Source organism: Pelodiscus sinensis, chromosome 5 (assembly GCF_052426305.1).
Source record: "Pelodiscus sinensis isolate ZL-2025 chromosome 5, ASM5242630v1, whole genome shotgun sequence".
NCBI lineage: Eukaryota > Metazoa > Chordata > Testudines > Trionychidae > Pelodiscus > Pelodiscus sinensis.
In genome coordinates, this window is record NC_143056.1 from 113,875,503 (window position 1) to 113,894,540 (window position 19,038).

Consider the following 19,038-nt stretch of genomic DNA (forward strand, 5'->3'; position numbering starts at 1 on the left):
ATACACACTCACACTTATTATAAACTCACCTCACAAGTGTTTTTATTCCAGCTAAGCCTCTAAACCAGGGAAGTTCCTTTTTCTCCTGGGATCTTTGGTTCATTCTCCTGGGAGTGCCCATGCCAACCAAAGACAAAGACCTGAAAAACTTTGCCTCCATTTCAGGCTGGAATTCTCTGTTTTACATTCTCCTGTCCATGGAAAAATACCTGGTCAGCCCCTACCAGTTAGGAAGGTCACATGGCTTCCTAAGACCATCCACTGCTAAGACTTAAAGGACAAAAGAAACTGTTTACAGGTGATCACCCAGACATTGAGGGAAACACCCTGGATAGCTTTCATTTGCACATGTAAAACCATTAATCATTGCATACTCCATATTCCTAACTCTACATACAAGAGTGACACATGCACCAAAATGAGATATATAGGTCCAGCAGACTGAGACATTAATATGGATGAGTTACGTGAGGAATTTTGTCCAAAGCATCTTTGAGTTATGCATATTTGAGTCCATAAGTCAATTTCAAAGTATTTTCTTTCACAATAGAGTCATAGATGATACTACCACTATCACTGGTGTTATATCCAGTTCACTGTCTGAGGCCCGAATTCAGCCGTCTCTTCCCAGCAAAGTCCGTCTCAGACTTTCAGAAGTTTGGAATATTTTAGGAAGCCATACTTTGCTAACAACACCTGGTCGTTAGCAACTCTGCCCACTGATGAAAATACCTTTCTCCCCAAGATATCAAGGTGTTTAGCACCCTGGTCAGTTGGTGTAATCTTGCAGTGCTGTCTCCTAGACCTCTCTCCAGCTGCCTGTGCCATTAAAGAACTGGACACTGGGTGGGTAAATAACTCTGTTCCTTTAGCTGGCAAATGGATTTTTTTCAGCCCTTTTCCGGGTAGGGGTAGAGAAGTTGGGGTATACCACACAGACCTGGCAGGTTCTAAAATGGCCTTGTTGACTGGGAGGGTCAACCTCCTCAGGCCAGAGGGCTGTAGAGCATCCAATAGACCATGTTGTGCATCCTGGACTTCCTCAAGAGGTATCTGGAGCTCAGCTGTCATGCTCTGTAACAGTACCTGGTACTGCCTGTGGTCATCAGACAGGAAACAGGATGATGTAGAAACTGCCTCAGTGGGTGAGAAGGATGGTAACTCTCATGAATGGTGGACCAGGTTTGATTTCTTCCTCTCGAATTCCAATGGAGCCAGTTGGTGCTGGCTGGAAAAGGAAGATAGATGCATGGATCAAAGTAGTCCATTATCAATGAGTAGGAAGGATTAAGTGACAGGGAGGGATCCGCAAAGCATAGGGTACCAATGGCCCCTTGGGTACTCATAACCAGGAGAAGCAAGATGGCTCCAAGACTTCCTCTAGTTTCTAGGCTTGATTCCCTCAGGGAGAAGGCTTCTCGGGTGCACTGGATTCATTTGATGAAAAGGCAGGCTCCAGTTATACTACTGATACTGGTGGAAGAATTCTCTGACTTGTAGATGTGGAAGGGGAGGATTCTCTTCTCCTCAAAGAGGTCTTTGGGGTAGAAACATCTGTAAAGAGGACTGGACCCAACAGAAGAGGGGAATGAGGAAAGGGCAGAGCAAAAATATCATCTAGTGACGTAAAGTCTTCAGTCCTTCATGGAGCTCATGCAGTCTCTGAGATGGGAACTGACAGATCCAGGATATCCAATGGTCTGGTATTCAGATGATTTCCAGTTGGAGTGCACCAGAACCATCAAATAGAAGTCCAATGTGGAGCTTCCAGACAGGAATGAAAAGTATTGATCTTTCGGCCTACCAGGCAGAACTAGAGGTGATACCACCAGATTCTTCTTCCTTTGCACCTTTCCTTTTTCAACAGAAAGTTTGTACAGATTTAATTCCTGAAGGCCGAGATGAGGAGGGCTCCTTTTCCCGCCTGTACAGTGATCTGCCCTCATGCCTGTGGTCATGAGACTAGACATGACCATGACCTCTCATGAAAGGGTCTCTTAGACTTTACTGTTTCAGCCTGTACTCCAGAGCTCATAATCAGAGGTGCACTGCTCACAGTCTAAGGTCACTGTGCAAGGGGTGTCCCTTCTCTGGATCTGCCCAGGAACTCATGGTGTTCTCCACCATGGTGCTCACACAAACAGGGGGCATGTCCCTCATGGGTTTGAGGGAGAAAAGAGCAACAGATGCTGCACTTGGCAGCCATCTGAAACTCCAAGGCAATAAAGGCAAGAGTGCTCCTGGAGAAGGAATAGGAGCAGGAGATACAGCTCTTAAACCCCAGGACTCTGGGAATAGTCCGTCTCTGCAAGGAGAAGCTCCCTGAAATGGGAGCACTAACTAGCTAATACTAGCTGTAAAAATACTAAAACATAACTTATTTTAAACTATTTACAATATACATTTATGGGTATTGGAAATAGAGGAAGGTCACAACAGGCCCAAAGAATTCAAACTCCAGCCATGTGGTGGTAAGAAGGAACTGGAGTGGCGACAGTCCATGCAATACCAGTATGGCCTTGGTTCAGAGCACAAGGAAAGCAGCTGCCCTTGGTTCAGAGCATGGACTACAGAAAACACTACTTATGCCAAAACTCCAGTCTCAGGAGCATAGAGCTTAGAGCATAGAGCATCGACCCGTGAATACACACTGGAAGCAGCATTTGAATAGCCACTAACTTTTAGTTCTGTGATCAGTTCCTCTTTAACACATTCTATGTGTTAGAGGTAATACTTTTTGAGTTAGTAAATAGTCATCTATAATATTTAAAAATTCCCAAGTTTGTTTTTGTAGTGACAGCATGAGACTTCCACCATGTGTTACTCACACGATTTATGACTGAAGTTCCCAGTGATAATACAGCTTTTTTTTCCCTTTACATGTGATAGGTAGGTGTTTCAGAAGCCATTCATCCTGTTCTCTAGTGTGATCTGTACATGTAGCAGACACCAACTAACACCCTATATTGTATTTTGTCTATTCGGACACTGATCTAGAAGCATATAAAATCAATATTGTTTCTGAGTTGTGACTTGGAAACTGGGCAATGCCGTTTTTAACAGAATGTGACTCCCCCTCTTCTTTTACCCACTGGATCCTTCCTAAATACTAACAGGTTATAACAACTGATCTAATATTCCAACCATGCAAATCTTCCCATCAGGTTTCATACCGAAGTGCTTTGTTGAATCAGGGCTTAATGGAGGGCATTATGTCTGATATGCAATATAGTCTACAAGCAGAAGACTCAAACTAAACAATAGAAAAACTTTTCCACTGCATAGCTACATGAACTGATGCAGTATCTCAGCCTATGTCAATCATATCCACTGTATAGACACCAAGTTCCTGTAGGCCCCTTCCTAGTCTTGACATTGAGTTTTCTTATCTACAATTCGTTCATGTTGAAAAGAATGTGTGCTTAGATGATTTTTCAAACATTTTTCTGAACAGCGCCAAGTTTGTGTATTAAAGATTAAGAAGAACAGCCTATTAAAATGACAACACATCTAAGTTATACTGCATTTTAAATGAACCTTTTAAAATGAGTAATTTAGAAAGGAACACACCACTTCTACAAAACATAAATAACATCCATTAATCCACTGTGGAAATATATTGATCTCTTTTTAGAAAAAGGAAGGGGATATTTTTTTAAAAAGCTTACAATTGTACGCATGCTACATACATGATTAGAGTTAGTTATTTCTCTTTTCCAAACACACCTACTGGTGAAATAGGAACTCTTCACAGGAGAATGAAAAACTTGATTTGTCACAGTATCTTAGAACCACACATCAACATCCTTCAAAGTAATTCATGTGAAATGCCTTTCCTTTTTTGTGATGTTAGAAGCCTGCTTTCATTTGCCCACTAACCAGGAAAAATGATGAATAACCTAATATTTGTATAAATTTTCATCATTTCCATTATCTCTTCTTCCTTTGAAATTTGCCATCTCTGCATACAGCATATAGCTAATTCTATTACGGAAAAACGTGAAGCCCTCATTCTGGAAAGAGTTGGCCTCTCTTTCCAATTCTCAGAGGAGTATATTGTGGAGGCTACTGTTTGAGATAAAAAAAAAATTGTTCCCTGTTTTACAGAGACTTGAGACTTGCCATTCAAATACACGCACTCAGGCTCCGGATGTTCATTCACCTTCCTGAATTGTGTGTTATTTGTAGCTAAAGCATATCTGAATCAGAACAATTAATTTCCAATTTATTGAGCAAAAATTCCCTGTGCTTGTCTTCCTTAATCTCTTCTAATGCTACTCTTTCTTTCCTTTCATCTCTGGCTCTTCTACTTTTGTAAGTTTTTTAAGTTTGGTAGGGTGTTTTTTTTTCTGCAATGCCTTAACTCATTTCTACCATTTTTCCTACTGATCATGTTATTTATAACTTTGAGGGAAGAGAGATCACTGGGATTTAACTCCTCTTTCTGCCTTTAAAACTCCCAATATGTTCTAAAACTCTACTTCAGAGGGGTATCTGAGTTAGTTTGTAACTGGAAAAACATGAAAAACAACAAATCGTCTAGCAGCACCTTAAAGACTAACAAAACATGTAGAAGGTATCATGAGCTTTCATTGGTACAACCCACTTCTTCAGATGAATAGAGTATTAAAAATCCAGATCCAAACATAAATACAGGATGGGGGGGAAGAAGGGAAAAATAGTGAAGCAGAGTGTTCAAGTTATAAGAAGCTGATAGAGAAGGTGCAAAACTCTATTGGCAGTCTTTTCAATTCTACACTGAGGATTCATAAGCCTCCCATGTAGGGTAAGGCAATTAGTCTTAAGTTCATCTTTACTCAGAAAAATACATAAGCTTGTCTCTAACTGGGACTTATGCATCTGTTTAAAATATATTTATGAGCTTTTCTGAATAAGAAAAACTATTTGATTTAAAATGAAGTAGGAAAACCCCTAGAACTGAGTTGTGTTAGCTCTATCAAATAAACTCGGCAACTAATTGCAAGTAGAATATATACAATCAACTTCAAGAAACGATTAAGGGGAAATTGGGAAAATTCCCCATAAAGAGCAGAAGTCGGCCACAATAATAAGAACAAGGTTTAAGTGGGGAAAAAGCCCGACTAGAGAAAGGACAGGATAGAGCCAGGCAAAAAGTACACAGCATGAAAAAGCTCCCCAGAGAGATCCTGCTTAAGCAAGGAAAAGATAGAGACCCCCAGAGAACAACTTCAGAGACCTGATAGGAAGAAGGCCAGGGAAAATTGCAGCACAGGTAGAGGTACAACGAAAGACAGTCTTTAAAGTGCTGCATAGTCCTAACAAGATGGTTTATTAGGTGATGAGCTTTCGTGGGCCAGACCCACTTCCTCAGATCAATATGTGGAAGAAAATTGGCACGACCATATATACCAAAGTGATACAATAAAAAAGTGAACACATATAAAATTGACTAATCAGATTTAAGAACAGAGGAGGGATGAGGGGGGAAGGTTAGTGTATGTGAGGTAATGACATTCAGGTAACAATTGGGGAAGCTATCTTTGTAATGGGTGAGATAATTAGCATCTTTGTTAAGACCCATACATAAAGTGTCAAATTTAAGCATGAATGACAGTTCTGAGGTTTCTCTTTGAAGTCTGGAGTTAAAATCCCTTTGAAGCAATATGCATATTTTAAGGTCATTGAGAGAATGGTCAGTCTGGTTAAAATGTCAAGCAACAGTTTTCTCTCTGTGAGAGAGCCTGATGTCTGTTTTATGTGCATTGATTCTTCGGCGAAGTGTCTGAGAAATTTGTCCAATATACATAGCAGACGGACACTTTAGGCACATAATGGCATAAATTATATTTCTGGATAAACAGGAACATGTGTTCTTGATCTTGTAACTGGCATGGTTAGGTCCAATAATGGTGTCAGCAATAATAGGTTAGTACAGCCCTAGCTGTTCAGTGTAAGGCCCCGGGCGGGGCCCCAAGAAAGACAATCACAAGGGTTGTTGAGCCCAGTAAGGGAGCCAAAGACAGAGGAAATACTGCTGAGAGAGGGAAGATTTTTTGTTTGTGTTAAAGACCTTTTGGAATATTCAGTTTGGACAGTTGTGACGTTGGAAGGGGCGTCCTTTACACGATGACATGACTGAAGGACCAAGTCACTAGATGAGGCATTGCCATAGGGTATGTCTACACTGCATTCCTCTTTTGAGAGAGGAATGCAAATGCAGACAAACAAAATTGCAAATTAAGCGTGGATTTGAATTTCCCGTGCTTCATTTGCGTAATCACATCCAGCCACTATTTCGAAATACCCTATTTCGAGATAAAAAAAGCCGTGTAGACGTGGTTATTTTGAAAGAAGCTCCTTCTTTCAAAATAACCCTTACTCCTTAAAAAATGAGGTTTAACGGTTATTTCAAAAGAAGTGGTTTCTTTCAAAATAACCGCGTCTACACAGCGTTTTTTTATCTCAAAATTGGGTATTTCGAAATAGCAGCCAGATGCGATTATGCAAATGAAACGCGGAAAATTCAAATCCGTGCTTCATTTGCAATTTCGTTTGTTTGCATTTGCATTCCTCTCTCAAAAGAGGAATGCAGTGCAGACATACCCATAGTGACCATCAGCAATGGGCATTAGCTCAGAGAGAAAACTGCTGTGCCATGTCTAGCCAAGAGAGGGTGCCAAGCAGTGAGTGGATTCTGTTACAGGACTAGCGATATAAAATACCATTGAATTAGTTAACTGGGCAGGGGCTGCTCCAGCCTGGTTGTTTCCAGCCCTGCGTGGGGTTGGAGCAGCCCTCCCCGCTCTGGCACTGGTTAACAGAGGGGTCTGCAACCTATGACTCTTGAGCCAAGTAAGGCTCAGCATAGAACCAAAAGTGGCTCTTTTGTCATTCGCAAACTACATGCAACTTTTTAAATTAAAATGAAAAATTAATTCAAAAGTTTAAACCCATGTAATTACTCATTTAATGACTGAATGTGTGTCTGAACCTGAATTTGACCAGTTATGAAGTAAACTTCAAAGAAATGTGTGAAAAGATGCAACAGCAGAAGTCCCATTAAAAGTCTGTGAGTACAGTAGACTTCCGATAATCCGGAACCTATGGGATCTAGGTGGTGCCGGATTATATGATATGCCGGACTATCAGGCGGTACTATAAACTGGTTACATATATATACTGTATACATTATACAGGCAGTCCCCGGGTTACGTACAAGATAAGGACTGTAGGTTTGTTTTTAAGTTGAATTTGTATGTAAGTCGGAACTGGTGTCCAGATTCAGCCGCTGTTGAAACTGACCAGCGGCTGACTACAGGAAGCCCGAGGCAGAGCTGTTCTGCCCCGGGCTTCCTGAAATCAGCCGCTGATCAGTTTCAACAGTGGCTGAATCTGGACGCCTGGGACAGAGCAGCTGGGGCGCTGCCGGGTAGGTCCCCGCAGCGCCGCACCTTGGCGCTGTGGAGACCAACCCGGCAGCACCCCAGCTGCTCTACCCCAGTTGTTCAAGTCAGCCCTGCTGAAACTGACCAGCGGCTGACTACAGGAAGCCCGGGGCGGAGCAGCTCTGCCTCGGGCTTCCTGTAGTCAGCCTCTGGTCAGTTTCAACAGCGGCTGAATCTGGACGCCAGCAGACCAAGGAGACTCAAAGCGGCTTTTCGCGCCGCGGAGGACGCGGGCGGTGGGACCGCCGAGACGTGCCGCGGTCCCGCCGCCCGCGTCCTCCGCGTCTTTGCTCCGCGTCTCACTGGTCTGCTGGGCCCCCCCCAGCAGACCAGGGAGATGAGGAGCGGCTTTTCTCGCCATGGAGGACGCGGGCGGCAGGACCGCCCATGTCCTCCGCTGCGAGAAAAGCCTGGTCTGCTGGGGGAGGGGCGCACTAGCTGTGCTACCCCTCCTCCCCCAGCAGACCAGGGAGACGCAAAGCAGCTTTTCTCACCGGCCCCATCCTCCACAGCGAGAAAAGCCCTGTTCGTATGTAGGGATCCAACATAAGTCGGATCCACGTAACTCGGGGACTGCCTGTATATTGTATATAAAGTGTTCTTAACCCTTTTTATTGTACATACTGTATACAGTATACTGTAATGTTTTAGTTTTTTTAAGCCTTTTTTACCCTTTTTGCTCAGTTCAGCTGCTGCCGCTGTTACCTTGTGACTCGTTTTTTGCTGAAGCTCACTCACTAGGCTCCTGCCATTTTGATGCCGGACTATCAGGAGTGCCGGACTATTGGATGCTGGACTATTGGAGTTTTACTGTACAATGTTTCATTGATGCTATTATTAATCATTATATAAATTATCAATAATATTATATTGTATATTTTCAGTCATGCTACTGGGCATTCTTATAAAGCTCTTTCTTGACTACTTGTTCTTAATTTTGGTGTAGTTTTGCTCTTTGGTTTGAAAAGGTTGCCAAACCCTAGGGTAACTGTTACTTGGTAAGCATCACCCTATAAGGGTGATGCTTAGCAGGTAATCAGTTAACAAGTTACCCGTTAACATCCCTAATGGACTAAAACAACAAAGGCTAAATTGTTTTGCATCTTACCCAAAGACAAAGGTTCTTTCAGGTTAATGTGGATAATAGTAGCATCCATCTTGTGCTTACTGATTAAGAGAGGTTTCTCTCATTTCCCTTGCTGTCACTTTCCTGCAAGCCAACAGCACAATGCATTCAACACAGAAAAAAAAATGAATGAAATTTTGTTGACCAAAAAAATGAAAATGCTGTCTAAAAACATAGCATGGCAACAAAGACTCTTTTGGAAGGGAAAGACTGAGGGCTATGTAGTGCATTAAAGTTAAATCTGGCTTCTACCCAACGGCTGTCCAAGCACAACTTCATTGTTAGGCGGTCAGCTCCTGTCTCCCCGAGCCCTTTTTCATTTCTCTTGCTCCAATAAACTATGGATGTGAATGCACTGCACCACAGGCTAGGCTCTAGCCATACAAGCCTACCATCTGACAGTAAAAATTGGGAACTTTCTGATTCATAAAAAAACAATTAGAAATGATTGTGAATGGCAAGCAGCACAAAAGCTGAACACTCACTTTATCGAACTGATAGATACTGCCCCCACAATCACAGCTGTTGAACACAATCACCTTGTGTGTGGTGAGAGGGGCTTGGGCATCTGCCATGTTTCATGGTCATGTAGCCGTTAACCAGTGTCATGGTCACACACAAACTTGCTTGTATGTACACAAAGTGGCACCCCAGATTTTTTTCCCCAGGTATACTCCGTCAGACTCTGTGAAGCTATTCCCGCTACAGCTGCTGGCCCTAGTACCTAACCTGCTGAATTTACGCCACATGCAGGCCACACCATCCAGCCCAACTTGCCAAGGTACAGTGTTATGCCCTATCCCTCAGAGTAAATCTGAGCTGCCGGAAGCTGGGCAGGCAGGTTCTGGTTTCCTAATGCAGGAGCTGGCCCCATGGCAGAGGGGAGGCAGCTCCATGGTGTCCGTTCTACTGCCCACTAAATTGGCCCCAATATTTTTTTGTTATGAACAAGGAGCCCCAGCCTCAAAATTCAGTGAGTGGCCTTGTGTCCTGGTACATGACACCTCTCTCTCAGTGCACACACAGCAACCCAGTACAGCAGCAGCTTAGGGAAAGAAATGAAGGCCTCTTCCAATTGAAACTGAACAGAAGGGGGAACTGGGTAAGCAGAATTTAAAATACCCCAATTCGTCATTTGTCCAGGACATCAGAGATAACACCCTTAAATTGGACAAAAAGTCCCAAAATAAATTTTAGGATTACTAGTCATAGTACCTTAGCTGCAACACGGGAGCAATCTCTGCAGTGCCTGGAGATATGAGTGGAGGCAAATTGGAGAGAATGAAGCAAGCAATAAGCAGTGCCAGCCCCTCCCCTCTCGGACTGATCTTTGGCCCACCCCTCAACCCCCCAACAGTGCACTCATATCCAGCAAGAGTCCCTGTGGAGCTCAGGTCTGTGAAAGTATATGATGCGTGGTTAGTTTTCAAACCCTCCCCCCATCCATCCACCCATCCTCCTCCACCCCCGCTCTCTGCACAGCAGTACTACAGCACTGCCACTGCAAGAAGCTCCTCCCTATCTGCAGAGCAAGGGGCAGGATATATTACACAATTTTCTACCTGCTCCTGCCAGTCACCCTGGCTTGTCAGTAGGAATGATAAACAGAGAAACACAAAATGAATAAAACTGGCTTTCCTTGCATTTTTGGCATGTTAAGCGAAAGACACACATGAACTATGAAGCAAATTAAAACAAAAAAGGGAGGTCCTACTGATAACATAGGCTTTTCCAAATGTCACTGTTCTCAATCCTACCAAAAACGGGGGTGGGGCAAATCAGAGGGCTTTTTTAAGGTGATGTGTTTCCATGCTGCAGTATCTAAGTGGCAGACTCTTCATGAAAATTGTTCTGAGCACACACACAATAGAAGCAGTTTCCCTAGCAACAGCATCACCGTAAAAAATTTACTGAACTGCTTCTCACCCTCTAAGGTTTCTTTCCGACTATTGGTTAGCACACAGCACTACCTGGACTAGCTGACACTTAGTTTCAGGTCTGAATGTCTGGTAAGGGGAGAGTAAAAGGACCCCCATTTACTGCTGAAATTACTTTTAAAACATTCATGGCAGACATGGCCAATATACATGATGACATGGCACTTAATATAATATTTTGCAATTTTCAATTTGTTCTCTCACTTTTATGCAATTGCCAGCTTTAAATAAGGACAGCAGGAGTGTCTATGTTTCTAACAGTTACCAGCTCAAAACCACTCTCCAGAATGGGATTTGCATCTCTGAGACACAGCAGCTGCGTCTAGACTGGCATGATTTCGCAGAAATACTTTTAACTGAAAGGTTTTTCCATTAAAAGTATTTCTGCAAAAGAGCATCTAGATTGGCACGAATGCTTTTGCACAAAAAGTGCTTTTGTGCAAAAGCATCTGTGCCCAGTATAGATGCGCTTTTTAGCAAGAAAGCTCCGATGGCCATTTTAGCCATCGGGCTTTCTTGAGCAAAAAATTAAGGTGCCTGACTAAACTCGCCCTCTTGTGCAAGTATTCTTGCGCAAGAGGGCTTATGCCTGAGCGGGAACGTCAAAGTATTTGCGCAAGAAGCACTGAATTCTTACATTAGAACGTCAGTGCTCTTGCGCAAATTCAAGCGGCCAGTGTAGACACCTGGCAAGTTTTTGCGCCAAAGCGACTGCTTTAGCGCAAAATCTTGCCAGTCTAGATGCACCCATCACGTTTGTATCTTCTTTTATTCTTCCATGGACACATGGAACCTAGCATATTTGCCTAAAAGATTATGAACATTTTCTGAGCATCATCTATAATTAAAAAAAGACTGGTAATGAAGATCAATTTGGGTGACTGATTGGTAAACCGTGTTGCTTTGTCTTGTTTTATTTAGATTAGGTTCTGCCAACAAAGGAACATGCATCTTTCTGTTTGTTTAAAGTGCTAACAAAATTCACCCTGTTACAGAAATGTCTATTCATAAAGTTATGACAAAATGCCATGATGAAAATGCTGTTGCTCCCTACACAGGAAAAAGCAAAAAATATATATAAAAAGGTAAAATAAATATCAACACTAAGAAATCACTGATTGTCATCAGTTATTGCTACTGAAATAAGGCAAAAGTTTTGTGACCACCACAAGATGAGTGATCTCTTCTCTTCATGTAAGAAGCTGCAAATGTAACTCCATGATCACCCAAATGACAATATAGAGAGTACGTAGGCAGATTACTAACCAGACAGAAAAATACAACACAAAACTTTCAACAGCTATGATTTCTCTCTCCATTGTTGAAAGGCAAGTGTCACTACATAACATAGTATTTGAAAAAGACAAGAGAAGTAGTAATTCAACATTCATCATTACACCAAATAGGGCTTTTCCTAAATTTTTAAAAAAATTAAATAATAACAATGGTGCTGTAGCACCTAAATTTAAAATATACGTTAAACATGAAATGAGGGGAAAAAATCATGAATGTATCAATTTGAGTCCATTTTTTAAAACGATATTTCAATCAGCAACTGAACTTATAGAAACACCCAACTCCCAACTGCATGGTTATAAATACACTGTATGGATTTATTAGAAGATGATGAAGTTTCAAGCTTCATCAGAAAGACAGTCAGCTTGGAAAATTTCAGCCACTAAACAATTTCAATTCTGAATTCCCATTAAAATAGAAATTAGGCATCCAAATCACCTTGTCAGTTCTGTTAACTCCTCCCAGAAAAGAAAAAATAAGAGCTGCAGGAACACTCAGATTTCTAGGCCTTCATTCATAAATTCACAGGAAATCCTACATTATTTCCAATATCTAACAATGGTCAAAGTATAATTAACCTTTTGAAAAACTTATTTTGTGATGTAGTGGATTCTCCATCACTGGAAGTCTTTAAATCAAGACTAGCTGCTTTTCTAAAAGATAAGCTATAGCTCAAACAGAATTTATGGGCATGATGCAAAACTTGCTATTAATGCACGACTTGCTGGGTGAGGTTCCATGGCCAGGGATAGGCAGGGGATCTGAGCAGATGATCATAATGTCCCTTTGTGGCTTTAACAGCTCTAATACTATGTACACAGTACAGGAGGAGCGCACCTTCCCTGATGAAGCCAATCATGCTGCATAAGTTTGACACAAAAATATCAACAATGCCCCTGAGCAGCTGGAAACATCTCTTGTTGAGTTTGTTTGGGAGGTTTCTATTTGGTTTTTGTATGGGGGGTTGGTCTGTTTTCTTTAAAGAGATGCCATTTTATATCCCTCCTCCAACTTTTCAAAGCAAGTAAGTGAGGGATTTCCAACACCTAAAGTTATCTATACAGAATCCAAAGGTTTTATATGATATGCCAGCCTGACACAAGGGTAACTTGTGGCAAGCACCCTCAAGATGCCCTTACTCTGATTACACTCGTCTATTTTTTTTTCAAATGTCAACAGACCTAAGATCCATGCAGGAAGGAAAGATGCTACAGTAGACAGGGCAGTAGAAACTCAACACATCAAGTGCTAGTCCCAGTTCAGCCACAGACACTCTGTTCTTGGACAAATCACTGGGGAGGAGTAAGGATAATGACTGTGAGGCATTAAGATCTACACTGATGAGGGCCACCATAGAAGTACTGAGATATGTAAGTATACGATTCACTCCTGGAAGTATCCACTCAAAATGTGCTAATGAATAATCTAATCAATAATGTACAATAAGTTTAATGTTTAAAACATGTTTAAATCCCTGTACCCTTCATTGACACAATGCTAAAAGTGATTGGGGCTTTTTAAGACTCTTTCATTAGACTGACACAAAGTAGAAAATAAACCAAGCAAGAATTCCCCTAAGGTAGCTGCCATCAATCTGTCCAGTTGTGACTATCCTGTGTTTTTCAGCTCCCACTGGGTGAGAATACGTCAGAATGCATTATAGTGCACAGTAGCAGGGTCTATATGGCCAGTTAGTGAGTGGCAAGCTAGTGCACTGTAAATTCACGTCCTAGCTTGCCACCTGCTAATTCTCTGCATAGATAAACCCTCAGTCTGAGTTCCAATACTTGCTCCACCACAGACTTCCTCTGTGAACATAAGAACAGTATCCTGTCTTCTGATAGTGGCCAATACCAGGTGTGTCAGAGAGAATGAAAAGAAGAGGCACTCTCCTGACATTCACTCCTTGCTTCTAGCCAACAGAGGCTCAGGACAGTCAGAGCATGGTGTTCTAGTCTGAACTATTCTGGCTAGCGGCCATCGATGGACCTATCCTCCATGAACTTTTCTAGTTCCTTTCTTTAACCCTATTATAATGTTTGTCTTCATGACCTCCTACGGCAAAGACTTTTATATATAGACTGTGTGTCGTGTGAAGAAATCCTCCCTTTACTTCGTTTCAAATCTGCTCCCTATTAACTTTATCGGGTTATCCCTAGTTCTTGTGTTTTGGGACTGAGTAAATAACCACATATCCTTTTTCACTTTCTCCACAGTAGTCAAGGTTTTATAGACCTCTATAATATGTCCCCTTAGTCCTCTCTTTTCCAAGCTGAAAAGCCCAATCTTCTAAATATCCCTTCGTACAGAAACCATTCCATACCCCCAATCACTTTTGTTGCCCTCTTATGTCCAATTCAGAGACATCTTTTTTGAAATGGGGCAACCACATCTGCATGCAGTATTCACAATATGGGTGTACAATGGATATATAGTGGCATTATGATGTTTTCTTATTGCCTAGCCCTTTCCTAATGGTTCCTAACATTTTTCATTTTTTTGACCACTGCCACTGCACGCTGACTGGATGTTGTCAGAGAATGATCCACAATGACTGCCAGAGCTTTCCTGACAAGTTCTCCAAGGCAGAGACACTCTTTCTTTATATATATTATGTATGTACAGCTCCTGTCACAATGGGCCATGATTAAAATAAAATACTTTTTCAGAATTCAGGTATATATATTTTTCTTTTAGAAAGCTTACTTGCCAAAAAATGATCTTAATCCTTGGATTCAGTAAAAACAGAATGCTGCACAATGACAGATAATTTTGTTAGACTTCCAAATATCTGCTGAACTGTAACTTTTTGTACATCCTTAAAAATGGGCTGGGAATGAAAGGTGGTACAGAAATACTAAGAATTCTAAGGATAGCAAACATCCCCAGGGGAAATGGACGATAAAGAAGCAAAACGCAGCCACAAGTACCATGCTTGTTTTTGTATCATTGGCATGGACATAGATTTTGCATTAAGGCTTTGAGTAGATTTTATGAATAGAATTACTGCTTCTAACGGAAGCCATCTTTAATAGATGTAACCTCTGGGAGGCACAGATAAAACTAAATATAGCAAGAACCTAACTCTCTAGAAAAAAAGTCTCATGTTTTGTTTTCATCATACTGTTCATTCAATAAATTTACAATGATCTCAACATTAGAGACATGACTAATCTTTCTCAGAGTACTTGTACTGGTCCCACCATCCATGTGCCTCTCTCTGGTAGTCTATAATATAGACAAACTCACAAACCTTAAAAACAAGTGTGGAAATGGGAGAGCATACAATATAAACTGACGAACTGTAGGAGAGACTCCATTTAGAGAAAAAAATATGATGGCTTCCTAAGAGAAATATGGGGATAGTTTTTATTTTGTTTCAAATCTATTATGGCATTTTTGGAAGTTTAGAATTGTAGAAGAAGGGCTAGTATAAAGGAACTGAAAATTCAGTTCTTGGTCCTATCCTTTTGCTCCCTGACCAAGGTTTGGGAATGCACAGAGATACTTCAGCTCAGAGGTAAAGGAGAGCTACATCTGTACATACTCAAAGTCAAAGTTCACTAATTAAAGATAAGGAAGAATTTGCATAAGCAAGCAAGCAAGCTCACTTTTAATAAATACATAAACAAAAATTCTAACAAGCTCATGAGGTTGGCAGAAAAAAAATTAAATAAGGAGAAAAAATAGGGAAATGGCAGTCTATTCTTTATATAAAATGAATCCTGAAACCAGACTTCCTAAAACTAAAGGCAAGAACCTACTGTTTACCTTACTAATTCAAGAGATAGGAAATACCACAAATTCCAGGAAATACAATCCACTCAGAGTAGAAGAGAGTCTATGTTTAGGTACATCCCACTCTCTATTACTGGCAAGAATGCCAAAACAATTCTTTCCCACCAACCTCAAGAGCAATTGTAATTTGTGTATTTATTTCTTCCTGTTCCTACAATACAAATATCATTCCTATCAAAGAGAGCGCATTAAAGATGACTGTCTTGTGATTACAGCACTAAACAGGTATCTAGGAGATCTGGTTCAATTACTGGGCTATGCCACTTTCATAGTAAAAGAATAACTGTTCCTTCCAAGCTCTTGTCAAAGACTACCACTGTATTTGACTAGGAGGATTTTACTTATATGGAGCTGTTCGCCTTTAACTTTGGGATGCTCTCCTCCATTGACTACAAAATCTGCCGATTTTCACATCAGTGATCGAAACCACTTATAGCATATCTGTGAAATTGTGTCACAAAAGTTGTAAAACCCAATACTTGATGCTACAAGTTAGATACGTATTTTAATGCTTTGTTCTCCCCTCTTTTCAGAAAATGAAAGCCAATTGCATACTTCATGAGAGTAAATGTCAGGGGGCCTACTGCAAAGGTCCATGACCAAAATGATAGAATGAAAAGATAATGGTACATTCGGTTCCTTTTGATCTGTGGATCTGAAAGTGCATCAGAAAGTAGGACAATTAATACTATGCCCATTTTGTAGAGAAGGAAACAGCGGTACAGAGAAGTTAATTGAGTTATTCCAGAATACAGAAATCAAACGGAAAAGCAAAGAAGTCAAATAGACTGATTCACAATTTTCTGTTCATATCAATAGATTTTGCAGCTTCACAAAATATCTCCCTACACCTATTAAAGGTTGTAATTGATCTCTAATCTCCCACCTCCTTTCACCATTATGTTAGTGCCATAAAAGGAAGTGAAGGAAGAATCCAGTGTTCATTCCAGACAGGAGGGTCAGAATCAGTTTGCTGAGGACATTTAACATACATCAATACAAGAGGTACTAAATACAGCTGTGGTAAGCACAACTGGAAGAATTTCATCCAATACAGTAGTTAAAATCCTGAGGCAAGGCTAATTCCAGAGAACATACTGGCTCCCTCAGACTTAAATCCACATCTGTTGAGAAACCACATATGAGACCTGTTTTCTTGTAGAGCAAGTTTTCTTGGGAGTGGTTTGTGGAAGCCCAGAAATGCACACACCAAAAGTTGTTTTCTGAAGGAAAAGCTGTCGGGGGCTGAGACAGATGCATTTTGGAATAACACCCAGTGAGCTGTGACACTCTTGTACAATTAAATGTTGTCCATTTTATACACGGCCCTGTGAGTATGTATATAACTCATTCTGTTTCAAGTGTGTTATCTTAAGAGGGTTACATCCTTGTACAAATGCAGTATTATACCAGTTAGGAAAATATGTTCAACATGATACGTAAAACCATGGAAACGCACATTTTCCATGTGATGTTTGTGGCCCCTTACTGTGCAGCCAAATTTGATGGGTAATAACAGGCTATACTGTACCTGCTTCAATAATCTTCCTTTGGGAGCCTGCCAGGTTGATCTTGTCTGCATTGCTTGTGATTGGGTCAGGGTAGAGAGGAGCTTTTTAATCTTATTTGTTCCACTGTATCCCTCATATTTTAATTGTTCATATAGTTTAAACATTAAGTGCATGCTGGCAGGTGCACTCCCATTCTGATACATCAGTTTCCCAAATCTGTCTATGGGATTTGTGTGGCCCCCCAGAGCATTTAGCACTTCACAATCTTTAATGTATAGATCCTTACATTATCCCTGAGAGGCAGGGAAGTGATATTTCCATTTTGTAGACTAGGAACTGAGAAACACATGGAAAATGTTTCAAAGCTCCTACAGCCTATTTTCTAAAGTGACTTTCAGTGGCTTCCACACCCTTTCATCACTCTGAAAATGGCACTTCGGCCACTGCACCATCTCTAACCTCCTTTCTATTTGCTTAGCCAGGCTATACTGAAGTGGATGCATAACAACTCATGTTAAGATTTGGCCACATGGATTCAAGATGTGCCACGATACTCGTTATTTTTGCAAATAAATGCAGATTGCTGCGAATGTGGCTCTATTTGGCGACTTAAATTATAACTTTTCATTCATGTTCATGACATTCTGCTTTTGCCACCAGATACAGTGAACTGGACTTAATCAATGGACCAATGACATCATCATCCCGTCAGTTATTTCAATAAAACAACTAATTTACCATCACTGTCTTCTGTGCAGCATGAGAATGGGCAGAGGGAAGGAAGAGGAGAGATTCCACCTTGTTTTGCTCTTGGACTGTATTGCTAAATTCCCTTCTTGCTCTGTTTGTCTTTTACACACAACAACTTCATGCTTCTCAACTCCCACTTCCAATTTCAGATTCAAAGATTGCGATATAGAAAAACCCTGGATTCTATCACCAAAACTCTCACTTCCCTCATCTTATACCTGATCCAAATCCTCCTGAAGCCAAAAGGAGGCCTTTCATTTTCTTCAGTGGACTTTGCATTAAGTCCTTAACTTCCACCGAAGTCAGCAACTGCAGGGATAAAAGCACTTAACACCTTGCAAGACTACCCGCCTAAAATTTGGTTGTCTCTGAAACTAGCCCATTTTCCATTTATCCGTGGCAGTCTCTGACATTTTAGTAATATTACTAAAAATAATTTCCCTTTTAGTTATTGTGGTACAGTCCTCTACAAATTGCAATAGGCACATGCTTATTTTTGTTGTTTCCCATCTCCCTAGTTCAGTGGTGGGCAACGTGCGGCCTATGGACTACATGCAGCCCTTCAGGTTCTATATGAGGCCTGTGAGACATTTTGTTTACTGTTGCCCCTGGTAGAGTTGCCAGATTCCACTGAATCGGTTTCTGTCTTCATAGTTTTTTTTCCTAGTGGTATTACTAAACTGGCACACATATAAAGCAAGAGCACATGAAGTTAGATGCATGGTGAGTGCACACACCATTAGCTGTAAGAGTCAATGGGCACACCCTGCAAATTCTAGTTATACAAGCACAGTTTGCAAATCTACCCAATTTGGGAGATTGTGTTGGCTACAACAATCTTATGTCCCACTGAGATGGAGGTCCACTCATGCAGCCTACTCACTAACCTAGGTTGCCCACTGCTATCCTAGTTGCTTCACACGTAAAGCAAATCTCAAGAACAAAACAAAATTAATGATAAAAAGTTCCTTCACTCTACCCAGTGTCAGCTTTAATTTAAAAAAAGTTTAAGGATTAAAAAATCCTGCACTTAATTGTTGTTTTACTTACGTTCTTTTTTTTAGGTCTTCGCTTTCTTATCTTGTTGCAGATACAAAAATAATAACGAATCGTCAAGAAAAGAGGGCTATTTGGGGCTATAATAAATGTTTCTTCTGCTTCCCATCTTCAATTCACTCCAACTCCTAAACGAG

General features: G+C 41.0%; 1 protein-coding gene across 3 annotated transcripts in view; it reads right to left on the bottom strand.

The window, feature by feature from the left end:
• The window catches only part of SERGEF (secretion regulating guanine nucleotide exchange factor), a 266,942-nt gene that overhangs the window by 133,048 nt on the left and 114,856 nt on the right, over nucleotides 1–19,038 (bottom strand). The window lies entirely within an intron of this gene.